General features: G+C 45.7%; 1 protein-coding gene across 3 annotated transcripts in view; it reads right to left on the reverse strand.

Annotated features, from left to right (window-relative positions):
- LOC142312318 (uncharacterized) overlaps nucleotides 1–22,555 on the reverse strand; it is a 34,532-nt gene extending 11,977 nt beyond the window's left edge. Inside the window, exons 1-2 of one of the 3 annotated variants that reach the window (XM_075351245.1) lie at nucleotides 22,460–22,555; nucleotides 20,599–20,689 (exon numbers count right to left, since the gene is read on the reverse strand). The gene's annotated coding sequence lies outside the window, so the exon portion shown is untranslated. Of the gene's footprint in view, nucleotides 1–15,646; nucleotides 15,736–20,598; nucleotides 20,690–22,459 lie in introns of those variants that run through there. The other 2 variants (XM_075351246.1, XM_075351247.1) reach the window with 2 other exon arrangements.
- Between the last annotated feature and the right edge of the window lie 90 nt (nucleotides 22,556–22,645).

The raw sequence follows: 22,645 nt of genomic DNA on the forward strand, positions 1-22,645 counted from the left end.
ATGCAGACTGGTGCAAAACTCCTGTTGACATCCTCTCTCCCCTTCCTTCACGGATGCCCCGTGTCCCTGTGCCCCGTTTGCTGTTTTTAAGGTGAAATAGTAAAAGAAGATTTTTCCTTTGGATGAGTGCCTCTGATCTGTTTGCAGTTTGGATTTTTATTAAAAAACAAAAAAACACTGTCATAGCTAGACGTCTGACTGACATGACAAACAAAGGTACGGACTTTTCTAACTGGTCTGAGAGTGCTTTAGACGTGTTTGGCTGAAAAAAATGCTTTGCATCAGCACCTGTACTTATACAGCCCAATGTGTTACTTCCATTTACTGTGGAGGTAGCAGTGGGTGTTTTTTGTGTGGGTCCTTCGGTTGTTGAACTACGCCCATGTGCCTTCTTTTCCAAGAAATTTTTGCCAGCCGAATATAACTATGACATCGGTAATAGGGAATTACTCGCCGTCAAATGGCATTTGAGGAATGGTGACACTTTTTGGAAGGAACTATTCACCCTCTCACAGTAATTAGGGACCATAAAAATCTCCTGTACCTTGACTCAGCAAAGTGCCTTTCTCAGAGACAAGCTTTGTGGTTGTTGTTCTTTATCAAGTTTAATTTTTGGTTACCTACCGTCCTGGTTCTAAAAACACTAAGGCAGATGCCTTGTCCAGGAGTTTTCCAGGTGGGGAATCTTATGAGGAACTGATGCCCATTCTGCAGAAGGGAGTGCTGGTGTTGGCACTAAGTACACAGGTTGAGACTGAGAATGCTGAGGCCCAGGAAGGGGCACCATCTGGGGTTCCTGCTAATAAGTCATTTGTTCCTCTGAACCTCTGCCTTAAGGTTTTCAGGGATGATCATGATACGGTCCTTGCTGGGCACCCTGGGGTGAAGGACATGCTGGATCCTGTGTTGCGTTTGTTTTGGTGGCCCAAAATCCAGAGTGATGTGATCGCCTGTGTCTGAATGTCCCATCTGTGTACATTCTAAGCCATCGCACTCTCAATCGTCTGGGTGTCTGCTGCCATTAAGTGTACCTAGCAAACCTTGCATTGCTATTCCCATGGATTTCATTACAGACATTTCTCCTGCTGGTAATATGGTTATTTTTTTGTTGTGGTTGATAAGTTTTCCAAAATGACACATTTTAATCGCCTTGTCATCTTTACCGAATGCTAAGATGCTAGCTCAGATATTTATACATGAAATCATCCGACTCCATGGAGTCCTGTCTAACATTGTCTCTGTTAGGGATACTCAATTTATTGCTAATTTCTGGAGGCCATTCTGCTCTCGCTTAGGAATTAAATTGTCTCACTGATCAGCATTCCATGAGCAAACAGAGCACATTACTCAAAACCTGGAGCAATATTTGCACTGTTTTGTCTCTGATAACCAGGAGCAGTGGTCTTCATTCCTTCCTGTGGCTGAGTTTACTATTAACAACCAACTTCCTCATGTGTGTATCTCCTTTATTTTGTGTCCATGGTCAACATCCTCAATTCTGTACTTTTCTAACCTGAAGAGGACCATTTAGGTTCTACATTACAGTCATATGAAAAAGTTTGGGCACCCCTATTAATGTTAACCTTTTTTCTTTATAACAATTTGGGTTTTTGCAACAGCTATTTCAGTTTCATATATATATACATATATAACTGATGGACTGAGTAATATTTCTGGATTGAAATGAGGTTTATTGTACTTACAGAAAATGTGCAATCCGCATTTAAACAAAATTTGACCGGTGCAAAAGTATGGGCACCTCAACATAAAAGTGACATTAATATTTTGTAGATCCTCCTTTTGCAAAAATAACAGCCTCTAGTCGCTTCCTGTAGCTTTTAATGAGTTCCTGGATCCTCGATGAAGGTATATTTGACCATTCCTGTTTACAAAACAATTCCAGTTCAGTTAAGTTTGATGGTCGCTGAGCATGGACAGCACACTTCAAATCATCCCACAGATTTTCAATGATATTTAGGTCTGGGGACTGGGATGGCCATTCCAGAACATTGTAATTGTTCCTCTGCATGAATGCCTGAGTAGATTTGGAGCGGTGTTTTGGATCATTGTCTTGCTGAAATATCCATCCCCTGCGTAACTTCAACTTCGTCACTGATTCTTGCACATTATTGTCAAGAATCTGCTGATACGGAGTTGAATCCATGCGACCCTCAACTTTACCAAAAACCACCAAATTCCACTACTCTCGTAAAAATATATTTTATTCAATAAATACTTAAAAAACAGAACAATTATAATGTTCTCTCTCTTATCAGAACCACATATAGGACAAAGACAATTAGTGCAGGTGTCGATCAGTGTTCGACCCTCGCCAAAGGGTAGGCTCAGGACAAATGGTTCGTAAGGGAGAACAGGGTTCAGAGGTTTCTTAGATAAGTATCAGGATGATCCTGAATCACATATATCCTAAGTTTTTCCTCCTGTGCATTATCCCAGGGTCCTAAACCTCTGTTCCTAAAGCTAGGCTAACCCTCACTGTCCTAGTAACCTATAGCGGGGGTGACCATCACCAGAAAAGTGATAACGTGTAGTGCAGGACAGAACCACAATTTAACAAACAACAAACAAATCATGCGTTAGTTGTCAAGGTTCTTCAATGGGACATGGTTTCCCTTGCATAAGTATAGAACTGTTAGGTAAGAGTCAAGAGGTCCACTTAGCTTATGGACCCCCTCAAACTCTCCCAACGCGTTTCACCCCCCCCTAACGCAATACAGGGGATCATCAGGGGACCAATTCTGAATCACTTCATTAATTACCACACACAGGGAACTATTCTTGATTTTCAGGCCAATACTTATTCCTTAGTTAATGTGTAACCTCGTTAAGGGAAGACTTGTTAGACCTGCCAGTTGTTACTGACTAGTCCCTGAGCTGGGATGTAATACATGATTGTGCACGCAGTGGTGGTTGGATTGTCTGGACGGATGAGTTTATGTCCACTCTAACTTCCAGCACCGAGTAGTGAGCCGTTTAGGGCAAAATGAGGCTGACAGTCCTGTCAAAGGAGTCAAGCAACATACACGGAACAAATTTTCAATTCTAATAGTGTGTCTGTGGATATCCTCATTATTCTGGACAATGCATGGCCACAGTTATTCCCTGTAAAGGAAACCACATGCAGAGGAGGAGAGACTTTGAGTCTGGATGATGGCTACGCTCTGACCGCGCTACACTGTACCCTGGAGGAATCTATTACAGCTGTGAGCTCCCAGCGGTATAGAGTAGCTGATACTCGGGACTTACAGTCCTTGCTGGTGGAGTTCACTATCCGGGAATACTAGTGACTTTAATGCCGAGTGATATTTTGAAAGACCCGTAGGACAGGGAGCTATTTTCTCCTCCTCTGCATGTGGTTTCCTTTACAGGGAATAACTGTGGCCATGCATTGTCCAGAATAATGAGGATATCCACAGACACACTATTAGAATTGAAAATTTGTTCCGTGTATGTTGCTTGACTCCTTTGACAGGACTGTCAGCCTCATTTTGCCCTAAACGGCTCACTTCTCGGTGGTGGAAGTTAGAGTGGACATAAACTCATCCGTCCAGACAATCCAACCACCACTGCATGCACAATCATCTATTACATCCCAGCTCAGGGACTAGTCAGTAACAACTGGCAGGTCTAACAAGTCTTCCCTTAACGAGGTTACACATTAACTAAGGAATAAGTATTGGCCTGAAAATCAAGAATAGTTCCCTGTGTGTGGTAATTAATGAAGTGATTCAGAATTGGTCCCCTGATGATCCCCTGTATTGCGTTAGGGGGGGTGAAACGCGTCGGAAGAGTTTGAGGGGGTCCATAAGCTAAGTGGACCTCTTGACTCTTACCTAACAGTTCTATACTTATGCAAGGGAAACCATGTCCCATTGAAGAACCTTGACAACTAACGCATGATTTGTTTATGTTGTTTGTTAAATTGTGGTTCTGTCCTGCACTACACGTTATCACTTTTCTGGTGATGGCCACCCCCGCTATAGGTTACTAGGACAGTGAGGGTTAGCCTATCTATAGGAACAGAGGTTTAGGACCCTGGGATAATGCACAGGAGGAAAAACGTAGGATATATGTGACTCAGGATCATCCTGATACTTATCTGAGAAACCTCTGAACCCGGTTCTCACTTATGAACCATTTGTCCTGAGCCTACCCTTTGGCGAGGGTCGAACACTGATCGACACCTGCACTAATTGTCTTTGTCCTATATGTGGTTCTGATGATGAGAGAGAACATTATAATTGTTCTGTTTTTTAAGTATTTATTGAATAAAATATATTTTTACGAGAGTAGTGGAATTTGTTGGTTTTTGGTAATAATTACTACCTCTAGCATTGACCTTGTGGTTCTAGTTGACCCTCAACTTTAACAAGATTCCCGGTGCCGGCATTGGCCACACAGCCCCAAAGCATGTTGGAACCTCCACCAAATTTTACTGTGGGAAGCAAGTGCTTTTCTTGGAATGCCGTGGTTTTTTGCCTACATGCATAACGCCTTTTTGTATGACCAAACAACTCAATCTTTGTTTCATCAGTCCACAGGACCTTCTTCCAAAATGTAACTGGCTTGTCCAAATGTGCTTTTGCATACCTCAGGCAACTCTGTTTGTGGCGTGCTTGCAGAAACGGCTTCTTTCGCAGCACTCTCCCATACAGCTTCTCCTTGTGCAACGTACGCTGTATTGTTGACCGATGCACATTGACACCATCTGCAGCAAGATGAAGCTGCAGGTCTTTGGAGGTGGTCTGTGGATTGTCCTTGACTGTTTTCACCATTCTTCTTCTCCGCCTTTCTGATATTTTTCTTGGCCTGCCACTTCTGGGCTTAACAAGAACTATACCTGTGTTCTTCCATTTCCTTACTATGTTCCTCACAGTGGAAACTGACAGTTTAAATCTCTGAGACAACTTTTTCTATCCTTCCCCTGAACAACTATGTTGAATAATCTTTGTTTTCAGATCATTTGAGAGTTGTTTTGAGGAGCCCATGATGCCACTCTTCAAAGGAGAGTCAAATAGGAGAAGAACTTTCAAGTGGCCACCTTAAATACCTTTTCTCATGATTGGATACACCTGCCTATGAAGTTCAAAGCTCAATGAGGTTACAAAACCAATTTAGTGGTTTAGTAAGTCAGTAAAAAGTAGATTTTGGGTACTCACCGTAAAATCTCTTTCTTGGAGCCTTCATTGGGGGACACAGAGACCATGGGTTGTATGCTGCTGCCACTAGGAGGCGACACTAAGCAAAACAAGGAAAACTCCTCCTATGCAGTATACACCCACCAACTGGCAATTGTACCTCAGTTAGTGAGAAAACAATAGGAGACAACAGTAGAAAAAACGAACAATCGTACAGAAGTGGACATTAAACTCAACATTCAACAGAAACATTGAACAGTAACATATGTCCAACACAAGGGCGGGTGCTGTGTCCCCCAATGAAGGCTCCAAGAAAGAGATTTTACGGTGAGTACCCAAAATCTACTTTTCTTTATCGCTTCATTGGGGGACACAGAGACCATGGGACGTCCTAAAGCAGTCCCACGGGTGAGTCTAATGTTACTCTCAGGGCTGACCTCGGTCCATTGCAGCCTGCAGAACTCGTCTACCGAGGCTCGCATCGGAGGATGCGAAAGTGTGGACCCTGTAGAACTTTGTGAAAGTGTGGAGCGAAGACCAGGTGGCCGCTTTGCAAAGCTGCGACGCTGGAGCGTGGTGACGGACCGCCCACGAGGCTCCCACCGCCCTGGTGGAATGGGCCGTAATCCTGAGTGGGCGCGTTCTCCCTCTTACCCGGTAGGCTTCCAGTACGGCAGAGCGAATCCATCGCGCAATGGAGGACTTGGAGGCAGGTAGGCCTCTGCGCGGGCCAGACGGAAGTACAAAAAGGGAATCCGACCGTCTGAATTGAGAGGTCCTGGAAATGTACAAGCGGAGAGCTCTGACCAAGTCCAGCTTGTGGAGAAGAATCTCACGAGGGTGCGAAGGATTCGGACAAAAGGAGGGGAGAACAATGTCCTCGTTAAGATGGAAAGAGGAAACCACCTTGGGCAGAAAGGACGGAACCGGACGGAGGACTACCTTATCCTGGTGGAAGACAAGATATGGAGAGCGGCAGGAAAGCGCCGCTAGTTCAGATACCCGCCTGATTGACGTGATGGCAACTAAGAAGGCGACCTTCCAAGAGAGGAACGTGAGGGACATCTCCTGCATAGGTTCGAAGGGGGAATGCTGGAGAACAGACAGAACCAGGTTGAGGTCCCAGGGCTCCACCGGAGGTTGAACGGGGGGCGCCGCATGCGCGGCCCCCTGAATGAAATTGCGAACCTGTGAGCGAGAGGCAATCCTCCTTTGAAAGAGAATGGAAAGAGCAGACACTTGACCCTTGAGGGAGCCGAGTGCTAATCCAGCATCCAGACCAGACTGTAGGAATGACAACAGAACTGGCAAGGAGAAGGTCATGGCTGTGACCTGGTTAGCTTCACACCAGCGGAAATAGGCCTTCCACGTCCGGTGGTAAATGCGGGAAGAGGAAGGCTTCCGAGCTTTGATCATTGTCTGGACGACCTTTTCTGAGAATCCCGCGGAAGTTAGTACTGCGGCTTCAACAGCCATGCCGTTAAATTGAGCGACTGAATTCTGGTGAAGAAAAGGCCCTTGAGTGAGAAGGTCCTGGACGTCTGGAAGTCTCCACGGAACGTCGGCGAGAAGGTGCACGAGCTCTGCGTACCACGGGCGACGAGGCCAATCTGGGGCCACAAGAATCACCGGAACTCCCTCCGCCTTGATCTTCTTGACTAGCTTGGGTATAAGCGGAAGTGGAGGGAAGAGGTACGGCAGAGAGAACTGCGACCAGGGGATCGCTAGGGCGTCCGTTGCGAGTGCTAGTGGGTCTCTTGCCCTGGAGACGAACTGGGGGACCTTGTGATTCCACCTGGAGGCCAGGAGATCCATGTAGGGGGTCCCCCACCTGGAACAGATCTGCTGGAAGATTCTGGGATTGAGGGACCACTCTCCCGCGTCGAGGCCCTCTCGGCTGAGGAAGTCGGCGGCCCAATTGTCCACGCCCGGGATGTGGACCGCCGAAATCGCTGGGATGTTCTGTTCGGCCCAGTCGAGGATTTGAGATACCTCTCTCATTGCCGCTCGGCTGCGTGTTCCGCCTTCATGGTTTATGTAGGCTACAGTGGTTGCATTGTCGGACTGCACCCGAACTGGGTGTCCGCGAAGCAGAGCCTTCCAATGAAAGAGAGCTAGGCGAACTGATCTGAGTTCCAAGATGTTGATGGGAAGTTTGGTTTCCGGCTCGGTCCAGCGACCCTGAACTGTGAGGTCCTGGAAAGTGGCCCCCCATCCTAGCAGGCTGGCGTCTGTCGTGACGGCCCTCCATCGAAGGGGAAGAAATGATCTCCCTTGGAGGGTGAGGGGAGAGCATCTCCACCATTCCAATGACTCTCTGACTCGAGGAGGGATCGCAATTGGTCGATCCAGGGAGTGAGGGGACTTGTCCCATGCTGCGAGAAGGAGACCTTGAAGGGGGCGAGTGTGGAATTGACTGTAGGGCACCGCTTCCATTGACGCCACCATCTTCCCGAGAATGCTCATGCAGTATCGAAGAGAGCAGCGAGGTGCGCGTTGGAGCTTCCAAATCCCCCTGAGAATAGCTGTGAGTTTGTCCTTGGGCAGAAGAACCTTCGCTTGCGTAGTATCGAAGATCATGCCGAGGAATGAGATGCGTTGAGTCGGGATCAGAGATGACTTTGGTCTGTTGATCAACCAGCCGAGACAGGATAGAGTATCCAGAGTGATGTTGAGACTGTCGCGGCACTCCGCCGCCGAGGGAGCCTTGATCAAAATGTCGTCCAGATACGGGATGGCTAGAATTCCCCGGGTCCGAAGAATACCCATGACAGTAGCCATCACCTTGGTGAAGACTCTGGGAGCTGTCGAGAGCCCGAATGGGAGGGCAGTGAACTGGAAGTGTTGCCCCTGAACCATGAAGCGTAGGAATCTCTGATGAGCTGGAAAGATCGGGATGTGGAGATAGGCGTCCTGGATTTCCACCGAGCAAAGGAACTCCCCTGGTTCTATGGACGCTATCACTGAGCGCAGAGACTCCATGCGGAATCGCCGGAGGCGGACTCGCCTGTTGAGGCGCTTGAGCTCCAGGATGGGGCGGACTGTGCCATTCTTCTTCGGTACCACGAAGAGGTTTGAATAAAAACCCTGGAATCTGTCTTGAGGGGGTACAGAGATGATGACCCCAGAGTCTCGCATGGCCTGAATGGCTGCGAAGAAGCCCTTTGTGAGGGAGGGATCCTTGGGGGGTTTGGACTGGACGAAGCGTGAGCGTGGGAGCGAAGAAAACTTTATCTTGTAGCCGTGAGAGACGACGTCTCGAACCCAGGCGTCGTCTATCACGGAAAGCCACGTGCTTCTGAACATGCGGAGACGACCGCCGACCCTGGATGGGGACCCGGTGACGGGAGCCCAGTCATGCGAAGGAAAATCTGTGGGATCTGGACCTGGAGGACTTGGACTGCTGGCCACGGGAACGCCAGGAACGCCAGTGGGGTGTTGCCTTAAAGGAGGGCTTCCGTCTCTCCTGACGCGCTGGGGACCGCTCCCGACGTGAGTTGGTGTTGGTGGAGAATTGATGAAAGGGGCGAAAGGGAAAAGGCCGCCGCTTTGGGAGGGGCACGAGGGGTCCTCTGTTGGGGGAGGAAGGTACTCTTGCCTCCCGTAGCCTCAGAGATGATCTTGTCCAGCTTTTCTCCGAAGAGCCTGGCACCGACAAAGGGAAGACTGGTGAGAGACTTTTTGGATGCGAAGTCCGCGTTCCACGCTTTAAGCCACAGGGCTCTGCGGATTGCAGTAATGTTGCCGGCTGCCAAGGCAGCGGAAGCAGCAGAGTCAAGGGACGCAGCGACTAGATATTTTCCGGCATGAGTGATCTGATCTGCCAGATCTGCCAGCTCTGGTCTGGGAGCGTCAGCCAGGATACCACGCCAAAGGAGCTTTGCCCAGGCGGAGACAGCCTTGGAAACCCAGGTGGTTGCAAAGGCTGGAGTGATGGCAGAGCCGGAGGCTTCAAAGGCCGACCTGGCTAAGGATTCTATGGTCCTGTCCGAGGGATCCTTCAGGGAGGCTCCATCGGACAGCGGCAGGGTGGTACTGGACGAGAGTCGGGAGATTGGAGGATCCACTGAAGGGGCCACTGACCACTTCTGAAGAAGTTCCGGTGGGAAGGGATAAAGGACCTGAGCCCGCTTGCGCTTCTGGAAACGCTTGTCGGGATGTTCCCACTGTCTGGAAAAAATATCCTCAAACTCCCTGTGGTTGCCAAAGCTTCTTGGCAGCTTCTTGGCTCTTTTGAAAGGGACTGATTGACAGGTAGGCGCCGGATCAATATCCTGTACCTCTAGGGTCTGATTGACAGCAATGACCAGACTGTCCATCATACCGGTCAGCTTGGATATATGTTCAGAGTCCAGATCGGAGTCAGAAGCAGAGTCCTGGTCCGAATCTGGAGCTGCCGCAGAAGAGGCAGGAGACAGCGAGCGTGATGCTCTGGCGGCCATAGCAGGGCTAGGGGAGCTGGAGGATGACCCAGAGAGGGACCGCTTCCTAGACCTCCTGTGGGTTCTGCCTTGCCGGGCTGGAGGCGCTGCGGGCTCAGACTCGCTCTGGGTCGCCGGGGGGACTCCAGAGGAGGAGGCGGACAGACGGTCTATGGCCGAGGCTAAGGATTGAGACATGTTAGTTAGGTTGTCCACGGACTGGGAGAGAGCTGAGGCCCACCCAGGCATGGGGGCAGAGTCCTCGTTACGGGCGGTGGGGGGCTCCGTAGTAGTCATGTTAGGGGTGCTACAGGCTACGCAGATGGGGGAGGACTGCCCTGAGGGAAACTTCCTTAGGCAAGAGGTGCAGGCGAAGTGAAGCATTATGGCCTGTGGCTGAGAGCGGGTCGCTCTTGTGCTGGACATGGGACAGAAGAGAGGGAATGAGGCAAGGGAAGAGAGACAGGAGGATGCCAGGTGGATGAGGTACTGGGGAAGGAGCTGCCTCCCAGTGGCAGAGCTTACCCAGATTCTGGCGTCCTGTGTTTGAGCTGTCTCTGTATGCAGGCGCTGTGTTCTGTTCAGGTATGCAGGCTGAGGGAGCATAGGTGGGGGCTCCGAGGAGCTGCAGGGACGTGAGGCCGGTGGCTGCACGTGGAGCGTGTCTGCCGCACAGGAGATCGCAGGGCAGTGATTGCTGCTGAGAGCCCAGGCCGGAGGAGGAGCAGAAAAAGAGCGCGAAAAAACGGCGCGCAGGTTGCAGGTATCGGCCGGGAGAGAGAGAGAGGAGGCCCGTGGTTGGCTGGGAAAGGGCGCGCAGAGGCCTCCTGTGACTGGCTGCTGGAGCGGGCGGGCCTGCTAGAAGTGAGGGCTCATGCGATAGGCTGGCCGGGAGGGGGCGTGGCCGGACGGGAGCTAGGCCGGAGGGAAGCCGGGGACTAAATTTTGAGGGGAGGCCGCAGGGGGGGCCGAGGACGGCGCCGAGGACGGGGTCGGGGCTGTGTGGGGGAGCCGAGCGTACTGCCTGGAGGGGAGCTGACCCGGGGTAAGGAGCTAAGTTTGAAAGATAATCATTTAAAGAGACATTTTTTTTTTTTGTTTTAAAAACGGAGCCCCCCATGACCCGGGACAAGGGATGGGTACCTGTCCCGGTGGCTGATAGTCCTCTTTGGCTTGATCTTGATCCTGGCCTCCTGGGAAGGACATAGGGAGACGGGAATCTTCCAATGATCTTTCGTCTCCCCTCCCTGATCAGGCCGGCTGTGGAGGGCGAGCGTGCAGGGGGAGGGGGGCAAGGACCATCCGCCTGTCCCTCTGTGCGGATGCCCCCCAAACAGTCTTGAGAGTGTTAGGGGGGTAGGGTCCTGCCAGAGGCACGGAAGTCAACGGAAGTGGCGGACGGACCCCACTTCTGTGCGACCGGCCTCTAGGGGGGAGAGCAGGGTGAGCGATTACACCCTGTCGCCCGACGAGCTGTGTCTGAAACGAAAAAGGGGAAAAGATTAAAAATACAAACCTGAGGGGCTGGGAGCAGCCCCAAGTGTGTCCACCTCCTATGGACACTAAGCTTAAACTGAGGTACAATTGCCAGTTGGTGGGTGTATACTGCATAGGAGGAGTTTTCCTTGTTTTGCTTAGTGTCGCCTCCTAGTGGCAGCAGCATACAACCCATGGTCTCTGTGTCCCCCAATGAAGCGATAAAGAAAAGTAGTTAGGAGTGTTCAAATCAAGAAATTGATAAGGGTGCCCATACTTTTGCACAGGCCAAATTTTGTTTAAATGCGGATTGCACATTTTCTGTTAGTACAATAAACCTAATTTCAATCCAGAAATATTACTCAGTCCATCAGTTATTAGATATAATAAACTGAAATAGCTGTTGCAAAAACCCAAATTGTTATAAAGAAAAAAGGTTAACATTAATAGGGGTGCCCAAACTTTTTCATATGACTGTATCTACATGAAGAAAAGTTCAGCAGTACTTGCTTAGCTTGGGCTCTAGGTATAAGCGTGTGACTGATTGTGGACGTGTGCTGGGTCTGGACCTGTGCGTGCATGATTTGGTGTGGTTATCCACTAAAATATTAAGCTTCATCGGTCCGCTCAGTATTACTGCCATCATTAACCCGCTGGCCTTCCTTTTGTCTTTACCTGCGGTACATAAAATCCACGATGTTTATCATAAGTCTCTATTGAAGAGGTTTGTGGGTTCGGGAACCCGCCTCTACACCGCCGCTTTTGGTTGATGGTTGTTTGGAGTTGGAGGTGTCCAGAATTATTGATTCCCGGATCGTTCGTCATTTTCTGCAGTATGTGGTGCGCTGGCAGGGTTATGGTCCTGAGGTAAGGACTTTGGTGCCAGCTTGAGATATCTATGCGGAGCGCCTGGTTAGGGCTTTCCATTGATATCATCCGGAGAGACCTGGTCCAGAGGGTAGAGAGGCCCCTTGCGAAGGGAGGAGTACTTTCACATCGTGTTCTGCTCTAAACTCACTAAGTGTCATGGCGACTTCTGACCTTGTTCACACTGCACAGTCTGACACGCCACCTGGTGCTTTTGATTAGCACAGACTCGGGTGTCGACCACTTGTGTGCTTATTAGTGATTAAGATAGGAGGAGTTAATTTCTGCTTGCCTGTGGATTGCTGCTAGGGTCACAGGATACCGTAGACCTAGCACAGCCGCCTCCGCCCTTTAAAAGATGGTGGAGCCTGTTCCTTCACACCGATTATAGCTTAATTTGCAAATACCGGTCCTTGTACTGTGGCGATCTAGTCCCGGTGATGTCCTGTGAGTTATTTGGTATATATAATCACACACACACACACACACACACACACACACACACACACACACACACACACACACACACTTGGCACCCCTGCAATTCTGTCAGATAATACTCAGTTTCTTCCTGAAAATGATTGCAATCACAAATTCTTTGGTATTATTCTCTTCATTTATTTTGCTTGCAATGAAAAAACACAAAAGAGAATGAAACAAAAATCAAATCATTGATCATTTCACACAAAACTCCAAAAATTGGCCAACGTTTTGGCACCCTTAGCCTAATACTTGGTTGAACAACCTTTAGCCAAAATAACTGCAAATAACTGCTTACGGTAACCATCAATGAGTTTCTTACAATGCTCTGCTGGAATTTTAGACCATTCTTCTTTGGCAAACTGCTCCAGGTCCCTGAGATTTGTGCCTTCACCAAATTTCCATTTGAGATGTCTCCACAGGTGTTCTATGGGATTCAGGTCTGGACTCATTGCTGGCCACTTCAGTAGTCTCCAGTGCTTTCTCTCAAACCATTTTCTAGTGCTTTTTGAAGTGTGTTTTGGGTCATTGTCCTGCTGGAAGACCCATGACCTCTGAGGGAGACCCAGCTTTCTCACACTGGGCCCTACATTATGCTGCAAAATTTGTTGGTAGTCTTCAGACTTCATAATGCCATGCACACGGTCAAGCAGTCCAGTGCCAGAGGCAGCAAAGCAACCCCAAAACATCAGGGAACCTCCGCCATGTTTGACTGTAGGGACCGTGTTCTTTTCTTTGAATAACTTTTTTTTCCTGTAAACTCTATGTTGATGGCTTTTCCCAAAAAGCTCTACTTTTGTCTCATCTGACCAGAGAACATTCTTCCAAAACGTTTTAGGCATTCTCAGGTAAGTTTTGGCAAACTCCAGCCTGGCTTTTTTTATGTCTCGGGGTAAGAAGTGGGGTCTTCCTGGGTATCCTACCTTACAGTCCCTTTTCATTCAGACGCCGACGGATAGTAGGGGTTGACACGGTTGTACCCTTGGACTGCAGGGCAGCTTGACCTTGTTTGGATGTTAGTCGAGGTTCTTTATCCACCATCCGAACGTTGAAATCTCTCGTCAATTTTTCTTTTCTTTCCACATCTAGGGAGGTTAGCCACAGTGCCATGGGCTTTAAACTTCTTGATGACACTGCGCACCGTAGACACAGGAACTTTCAGGTCTTTGGAGATGGACTTGTAGCCTTGAGATTGCTCATGCTTCCTCACAATTTGGATTCTCAAGTCCTCAGACAGTTCTTTGGTCTTCTTTCTTTTCTCCATGCTCAATGTGATACACACAAGGACACAGGGCAGAGGTTGAGTTAAATTTAATCCATGTCAATTGACTGCAAGTGTGATTTAGTTATTGCCAACACCTGTTAGATGCCACAGGTAAGTTACGGGTGCTGTTAATTACACAAATTAGAGAAGCATCACATGATTTTTCAAACAGTGCCAATACTTTTGTCCACCCCCTTTTTTATGTTTGGTGTGGAATTATATCCAATTTGGCTTTATGACAATTTATTTTATTTTTTTTCATTGAAGACAAATTAAATGAAGATAATAATACCAAAGAATTTGTGATTGCAATCATTTTCAAGAAGAAACTGAGTATCATCTGACAGAATTGCAGAGGTGCCAATACTTTTGGCCAGCACTGTGTGTGTTTATATATTATATTAATATATATACTAATATATATATATATATATATATAACATGCATACATACATATGTGTATCTATCTATCTATGTATGTATGTATGTATGTATGTATGTATATATATATGTATGTATATATATATGTATGTATGTATGTATGTATGTATGTATGTATGTATGTATGTATGTATGTATGTATGTATGTATATATATATAATATATATATATATATATATATATATATATATATATATATATAATATATATATATATAATATATAATATATAATATATATATAATATATATATATATATATAATATATATATATATATATAATATATATATAATATATATATATATATATATATATATATATAATATATATAATATATATAATATATATATATATATATATATATATATATATATATATATATATATATATATATATATATATATATATATATATATATATATATATATATATATATATATATATATATATATATATATATATATATATATATATATATATATATATATATATATATATATATATATATATATATATATATATATATATAAAGCTGAGTGGAGGATACCAGTCTGGACCCGTAGAAGCAAGGTTACTTGCGAAACGGCTGCCGTCGTCCGACGTGGCACACCCTCATCCTCCCTCACTACCTGTACCCCTGATGTGATCGTGGAATAAAAAGAAAAATATTTTATTCGACCTTTGGAGTGCGACCTTTCATCTCTTCATTGTGGATATATATATATAGATATATATATATATATAGATATATATATATATATAGATAGATAGAGAGGATAGGATATTAAAGGGAATTATACTTACCGAGTCTCCTGCGAATCTGTATTGATACTTCCGGGGCCGCTCATTACCCTCGTACATATTCACCGCTTCCCTCACCCACCAGCAGTCCCGGAGTCTGTGATTGGTTGCAGTTAGACTGCACCACCACTCTGTGTCCCAGCATGTCTGATTGCTTGGAATCACACACCCTGTTTGTGTCCCAATAGTGGTGTAAAAATAAATAAAAAAATTGGAGTAGGGTCCCCCCCATATTATGATACTCAGTACACATAAAAGCATATGGCTACAGGTTGCAGTCCCCAGCTGAGTGCTTATCTTAGCTGTACATCAAAAATATGAGGGACCCTATGCGGCTATTTAAAAACGACATTCAGTCTCCCCCCAATTTGATATCCAGCCATGATAAAACCGACAGCTGGGGGCTGGTGTTCTCAGGCTGGGGAGGCTCATTGTTATTGGGCCGCCCCCAGCCTAAATATAGCAGCCTGCAGAATTGTCGTTGTGTGTTAACAATCGAGGTAATAATGGCTCACAGCTGCCACCAAATACCAAATCCTAGATTAGTAATGGAAGGAGTCTATAAGACCCCCCCCCATTACTAATCTGTGATACTTACCGACTACGCGGCTGTTCAGTCTTTAAATTGATTAAAGTTCTGAAGTAGCCATCCAGCTTCTTATGAAAAGGGGGGCATAAAATCCCCTTCCGCTAGTACCTTTGTGATCACCCGTTTCCGCATTAGATCCAGGACTTACTTCTGCAGGGCTGCTTGCTGCTCTCCCGACCTTCTGAGGCATGTTAAAACAAACCTCTGTGGAGGAGCGGTTTGGAATTCCAGCTTCAGGCCTGATTTTATTATATCCAGGATCCAACCATTGGAGGAGATCTTGCAAAGGCAGAGAAGAAGAGAGAGAACTTAAATCCTTTGTTTTGGCTTCTCTTATCCTCCCACTTCTCCTGATCCCTGGGAAGTCTTTTTTGGCCATATCTTCTCCTTCGCAAGGATCTCCTATATTTCTGTATGGACAGTTTAAAGGGAACCTGTCAGGTCCCATATGTGTTCTAACCTACAAGCGGGGTGATGTTTGGCCTAGAAACCCCTTCCTATCCATCCCTGTGTTGTAATATTGTGTAATATGAATTTATAAAAAAAAGTTTTGTAATTTACATGTTCCCTATGTAAATGAGCAGAGGGTCTAGTCCCCTGGGCGTCGCTTCGCCCCGTGGGCATTTGCATGCTTTCCGTGGTATCACGCCCCTGTGAGCGTGAAACCATGGATTTACATGAGGAACGTCACCGTCAGCTCCTGGAGATCCCGCGCATGCGCACTTCTCATTCACACAGCCTTCTTATCCGGGTGATTACTTGCCAGCTTTAGACGTGCTCTGCGCATGGTCGGAACCGCAGGAATCTTCTGATCATACGCAGTGGGCTTTTGAAACCGACAAGCAAACACACAGATAAGAAGGTTGCGCGAATGGCAAGTGCGCACGCGCGGGATCTCCAGGAGCTGCCAGTCACATCGCTCATATAAATCCATTATATCACGTCCACAGGGGTGTCATATCATACGACGAAAAGCATGCAAACATCCACAGAGCGAAGCGATGTCCAGGGGACTAGACCCTCTGCTTATTTACATAGGGAACACGTACGTTATAAAAAAAAAAGGTTTTATAACTTAAGTGTTCTTTAAGTTCATATAACAATATTACAAAACAGGGATGGGTTGGAAGGGGTTTCTAGGCCACACATCACCCTGCTTGTAGGCTAGAATGCATAAGGGACCTGACAAGTTCCCTTTAAGGATCAATTTCTTTCTATCCCCCACCTTGTTTAGAATATTATCCAGAACATGACCAACCAAACAAGTACTCACCGTCACATGGGACAGAGCACAATTTGACTTTTGACTGCACATCCCCTGGACAACATTTAAGCCACAGAACCCTAGGCTGCATTGAGCAAGCCTGCTGACTTGGTTGCCAACTTAATGGAGACTGTCGAGGCGTCCGCCAAAAAAGCTGCTCCTCCTTGCAGAACAAAGAGTGAGGTTAGAATCTTAGCCCCTGGCATGCTGTTCTTTATTTGGCTCTCCAGCTGGTTTAACCAAATCATCATAGATCTAGATGTGCAGGTCGCAGATATATTGTAGCTGTCTTCAGTGCACCTGCTGACTACTCTCAGGTACGCTTAATGTAACCCTCAGCTCTTATCTAAGGGATCCTTCAGGATTCCCATATCCTAGAAGGGTAGTAAAGATCTTTGAGAGGATTTCGCCACATCCACCTTCACAACTTTATTTCAAGTAGACTCCCCTCCCTCCAGCTTATCCCACTCTTTTTTTTTTAATTAGTTTAATTATAACCTGTATTTTCTCATTAATTGGGAAGTAACGCAGTATCCTTTGCTCTAATCCCCCGAACATACCATCTTCAAATGATCTTGACATCTTTAGCCATGCAATGCCCATGGTTGCTCTAACAGTCTTGAGTACAATGTCCGTGCCCTCGATAGGTAAGCAAGACCTACCCCTGACCCATCGTCAGAGGATGAAGAAGAGTACGTTTCTAATTCATATTCTCCATCCAACCTCTCTGACTTACTAGACTCAGATTACAGTACCCCATCCTTAGACTTTTCTTTCTTCTGATAACCAAGGCATTAAGGGAGCTTTTGGACTCTGATCTTATCACAAATATCAGGTCCCTTGCAGAATTCAGGGGCTCCTCACAAATTGTCTGCTGGACACGTGCTGCACAGAGTTTCTTTTATCACGAGCTGGGTAAGCTATGTCTTCAGAGCGCACACTCCTTATTTTTGGACTTTAAGGTACACATCCTAGGCCTTTCTTAGCAGTCAACAAGAATAAAAAAAAGGCCTTAGTACCCCGGTGAACCTTCACGAAGAACACTCACCATCAGCTGCATTTATTAAACTGGAGGCAGGGTCAAACTATCCAAGCAATGTGCCCTAAAGGCCGTGAATTCATCCTGATCCCCCTGCTTTGCTGGCTGGTCTTACTGTCAATTCTGGTGTTCTTATCATCACTTGTGTGACTGCGACCGCTGCGTCTGTCCTGACGCTACAGTGGACCATGCTGTATCTGCTTCTGCAGTTTCTGCTGCTGCTTATCTTCTATAGCTGAACCCAAAGGATAGCTGGAGCACAAACTCCCTTTCAGGTGGATGCCGCACAGCCGCCACCTTCCTCATATGCTAGCGAGAGCCAACCACTGGACCTCCTATGATGCATCCAGACCCCTTGGCACTGCTGTTCCCCAGGGAAAGACTCCAGCAGAAGTCGCTTCCAGGCCTGGGTAAGTTCCTCACATTCTTCTTGTGTAGGTTCCCTACAAGGACAGAAAACCAACTGCTGCGGGAGGCATTTCTACCCTTTTATTCAGTAGTTTCCTGTCTCTGTGGGTCAGATCCCTCTCTCTTGTGGTGCTGTCATAGAGAAAGGAAAATAGTCACTACCGCATGGAGTTCCTTTATGGGGAAAACCCCATACATACCCATCTACTGTTCTGTTTTCCGCCTTCCTGAAACCTTAGCTGATCTGCAAATGGTGTTGACACACTAGTCCACAAAAATCTGCTTTTCTGTAGCCAAATGTCGCTGCTTCCCTTCTGAACCCAGAGTTGTGCTCAAAAAGTAGGATGATGTTGGATTCAGGACAATTTGCAAAATAAACTGGACTCCATATTTTTCTACTACTAAAATAATTCTGGGCTACATCAACATTTTTGTGAAAAAAAATTAAAATTACATTTTTGCATTCTACGTTTTTCTTATTGTGATACAAGTAAAGGGCTAACAAACTTTCTGAATGGTTTCTTGACACTGGAAGAAATCCAGTTTTCTATAATATAGGATCATTTCCAAATCTTCAGAAAATGTTATTCTTTACATTTACAGTATTTGTGTAATAATACATCAACCGAATTTTACCACTAACAAAGTACAATGTGTCACGGAAAAAAAAGAAGAAAATCTATGGTGATCAGGTTAAGCACCCAAAGTAATTTCTAAGTAAAGTAACAGATGTCAGATTGGAGAAATGGGGCCTGCAGAGGAAAGCGACTAAGTCAGAGTATTTTGGGTACTATCAATAGGAGACAAAAACTGGGACTATAGACATTAACACATCTACTAAAATGATCGCACTCCACCCCGACAGCCTTCACCATCAGTGATTTAGTAACTAGAGGTGACACATCTGGAGTAATTAGAGTATGTGGCTCGGGGGCTCTCGGCAATCCAAACTATTGTAGGGGGCCAATATTTTCTGTCTGATGAGTTTCTTGAAGAAATATTACACATTTAGAGAGAACTTTTTAACATAGTCCAATAAAGTGGAGTTGTACTCATTTATGATGGACCAGTGGTGCTCCTATGAGTTCTGACCAGAAGAGTAGAGGAAGTATTAGTGCTCCCCATTTCAAGAGCAATTGTGCAGTAATCTGAATTCTTTAGGATCAAAAAAATAAAAATCGAATTTAAGACTTAAGATCAGGTCTCGAAATCAGGGATACAAGAAATACAATAAAGTCCCCAAAGGTCCTTGAACAATCTTAACCTTGGAATACAAACACTGGGGTCCCTAAAAGTGTGGGAACCCTAGGAAGTTGTGCAGTTTGTCTCCCCCTAAAGTTCACACTGACTGTAACTGAGCTTATTTTTGGAGTAGGGCTTTTATTTCAAGCATACTCAAAATCTTTTAAAAACATGTTAGGACTTAGTTTTTGGGTAAGTCTAAATTTTGGAGAAACACGGTAGGTGAGAAGGTGTACTGACTATTTGGCCACACCAAGGGTGCACTGTGCGCCTGTACTTGGTTTGAATAGTCACTGTTCTTTCACAGTCCCTTTAACTTAAACAATGGGAAATATAATTCTCTAATGTTCTTATCCCGTGGAAATGGTAATTCACAGGTTACACAGTCTGCAACTTCAATGTATAAGATCAGAAACATTAAAATCTAAATATCCCATGTGTAACTCAGGCCACAAATCTACTTCATATGCATGGGGCTGTCTGGCAATTCGAGAATTTTGGTTATCACATTTGTTGTTGAGAGGCTGCATTTTGTTTTGTCATTTTATCACATAGGTGTGAAGATGGATTGTTCTACTAAGGATCTAATTATCAGTTATTATCGACTAGAGTAATTATTAAGAACGGATAACTTCTTGAAAAAAATATCCTTTTCTGAGCGAGTGGAGGTTGAGAAAGGGTTTAAATAGAAAAAAAAACATGTATGAGTGAATAAAGAAAAAGAAAAGACTGAAAAAGAAATTTTCACATTTGGCATGGCGTTTCGGTCATAAAAACAACGTCAGCATATAGATTATATTTTTGGTCACATGATTTTCTAAGTTGTCAACACATTCTACATACGCTGTCATTTGGCTTTACAGATTAAGTTTAGAGATGTGGGTAGCTAAAGGTCAACATCTTCTAAGTCCAAGGGATTGGGTGGATCCTTCAAGCTAGGCTCTCACCTAAAACAGTCTCACGCCAACAGAAGGACCTCCAATGCCCAAAGTAATAGGGACAGTTATGGGTGGTGGAGCATGTAGTGGTCTAGCAGCAGAATGGTGACCACTTGACCATATGGCAAAATTACACTGCCATTAAAGAAGTCACAGCCAGTGAATGAGAAGAATCTGTGACTTGTCTGCATTTAGTGGTCACTACTCACCTGGGTAGTCATCTGTAGGAATCTCCTCTTTACTCCGCTCATCACCCCTCACATATGTCTCTGTAGTATTAATATGGGGCAGATCTTCCCCCTGAAACACATATTGTAAAAGTCACTGACAGATGGAGAAGTCACACCTATGATCAGCTCTAATCCTGCCATCTCCACCACTCTCATTACACAAATGTGAGGAATATTCTGAGATATGAGAATGCCAAAGGTCAGTCAACTATCACTGTACATACACCCAACTCCCTGCAGCAGCCAGGAAATCAGCAAATGGTGAAGGTAGGTAGAAGGAGAACTCCAAGTTTATACCTATCTTCTAAGGATTGGCTCTAGACTCTTCGGACCCGTTAGAAGAGTTACAATATTGGGGAGTGTGTTGCTCCCACATATTAGATGACGCACACCACACACACTTCTCGGCAAGATTGTGCGACGTGTGTAGCAGCCAATGATTAATAACTCCCCAAAAGAACCCAGACATAATATTTACTGTCTATGGATAGATCAAATAAGGGGAAATATAATAATATCTTCCATGTGAGACATTCACGAGCGGAGTTATGAGGAAAAACTGAAATCCATATTTCCCTGGACAAGTAAAAGGCCAGCCCAGTCTGAGGTCACAGGTGGAAGGGGACATGGAATGTGGCCAGATTGATAACCCCAGAGCGGACATTTTGCGTTATTCTTTTCCAGGTGGTCCCGTGTGTTATATGTGGGGGAAGCCCCAGGAAACGTGAGGCTCTACAGCGCCCCCCTGTTCAAGCCACCATTCATATCCACAAGGAATAAGGTAATTGACCCATCTGCATATCTGTTGCTATAGGCATAGAAGTGGTGTCTAGGTATAGTAAAATAGCCATGCGCTACGCAATGAAACAACCTATTGCGCCACCTAGTGGAAAACAACGGAGTTCGCATTTTTATCTTGAAAACAGAACGAGAGAGAAAAAAAGTTAAATAAAAAAATTGTAGGGCATCATCAATTATATACGAATCGACACCTTGCATGCAGAAATGCTATGATATGAAACCCATGACCCCCCCCAAAACATTGAATGCTGGTCAGGCATATGGCGCTCATTTAACTTTGATGCTCAAAGTGTCCACCGTCAGCTACAATGCACATCTGGACTCTGGAGAGCATACTGTATCTTGCTGCACATTGTGCAATGTGGTAGGTGACACGTTTGCACAAGCATCTGTGATACGTCGTCGTAGGTCCTGCAATGTTGGTGGAGGGGTCGCATACACCTGCTGTTTGATGTGACCTCACAGAAAGAAGTCCAATGGGGTCAGGTCAGGTGAGCGTGGAGGCCACTCCACACAACCACCATACCCAATGACTTGTAGGAAGGACTCCATGAGATATCGCTTCACGTCCGCAGCCTTGTGAGTTTTACACGTTCTAATCATAGCATTACTGTATGTAAGGTGTCTACTCGTATTGAATTGATGATGCCCTACATCATCAATGCAATTCTTTTTTCCTCTATCTCGTTGCGTTTTCAAGATAAAAATGTGAACGCCGATGTTTTTCACCAGGTGGCGCTATAGGTGGTTTCATTGCGTAGCGCGTGGCTACTTTACTATACCTAGACCCCACTTCTATACCTATAGCTGCCGCCGTTCTCAAGTTAATGGCGATGGACAAGATATGAGTGGAAACACTGTATAGTGTATTGTCTAGTGGTGTGGTTTCGTCACAGATTGACAAGGTCACAACTGGCCCGGGTCCGTGACAACAAGTATAAAACACTTAATACTGGTGGATAAAACAAGACTGAGCACAAGACCTTCACAGCCGTCTACACATCATAGGGAGATTTCATGACACCTTCTCTCCATCTACCTGATCATCCTGAGGAACATTGGGATCTTCTTGTTTACAGTCCTGTGGGAGAAGAGGACGGGGACATCTCTCTGGTGTTGTCCTCTTACTGGATAGAACTGGAGGAGACACATACAGGGACTGAATTCATTCCTTACATACAGATAATTATAGGCCGTGTGTATTTAGTCCTGTCTATTACCTGGT

Source organism: Anomaloglossus baeobatrachus, chromosome 5, assembly GCF_048569485.1.
Source record: "Anomaloglossus baeobatrachus isolate aAnoBae1 chromosome 5, aAnoBae1.hap1, whole genome shotgun sequence".
NCBI lineage: Eukaryota > Metazoa > Chordata > Amphibia > Anura > Aromobatidae > Anomaloglossus > Anomaloglossus baeobatrachus.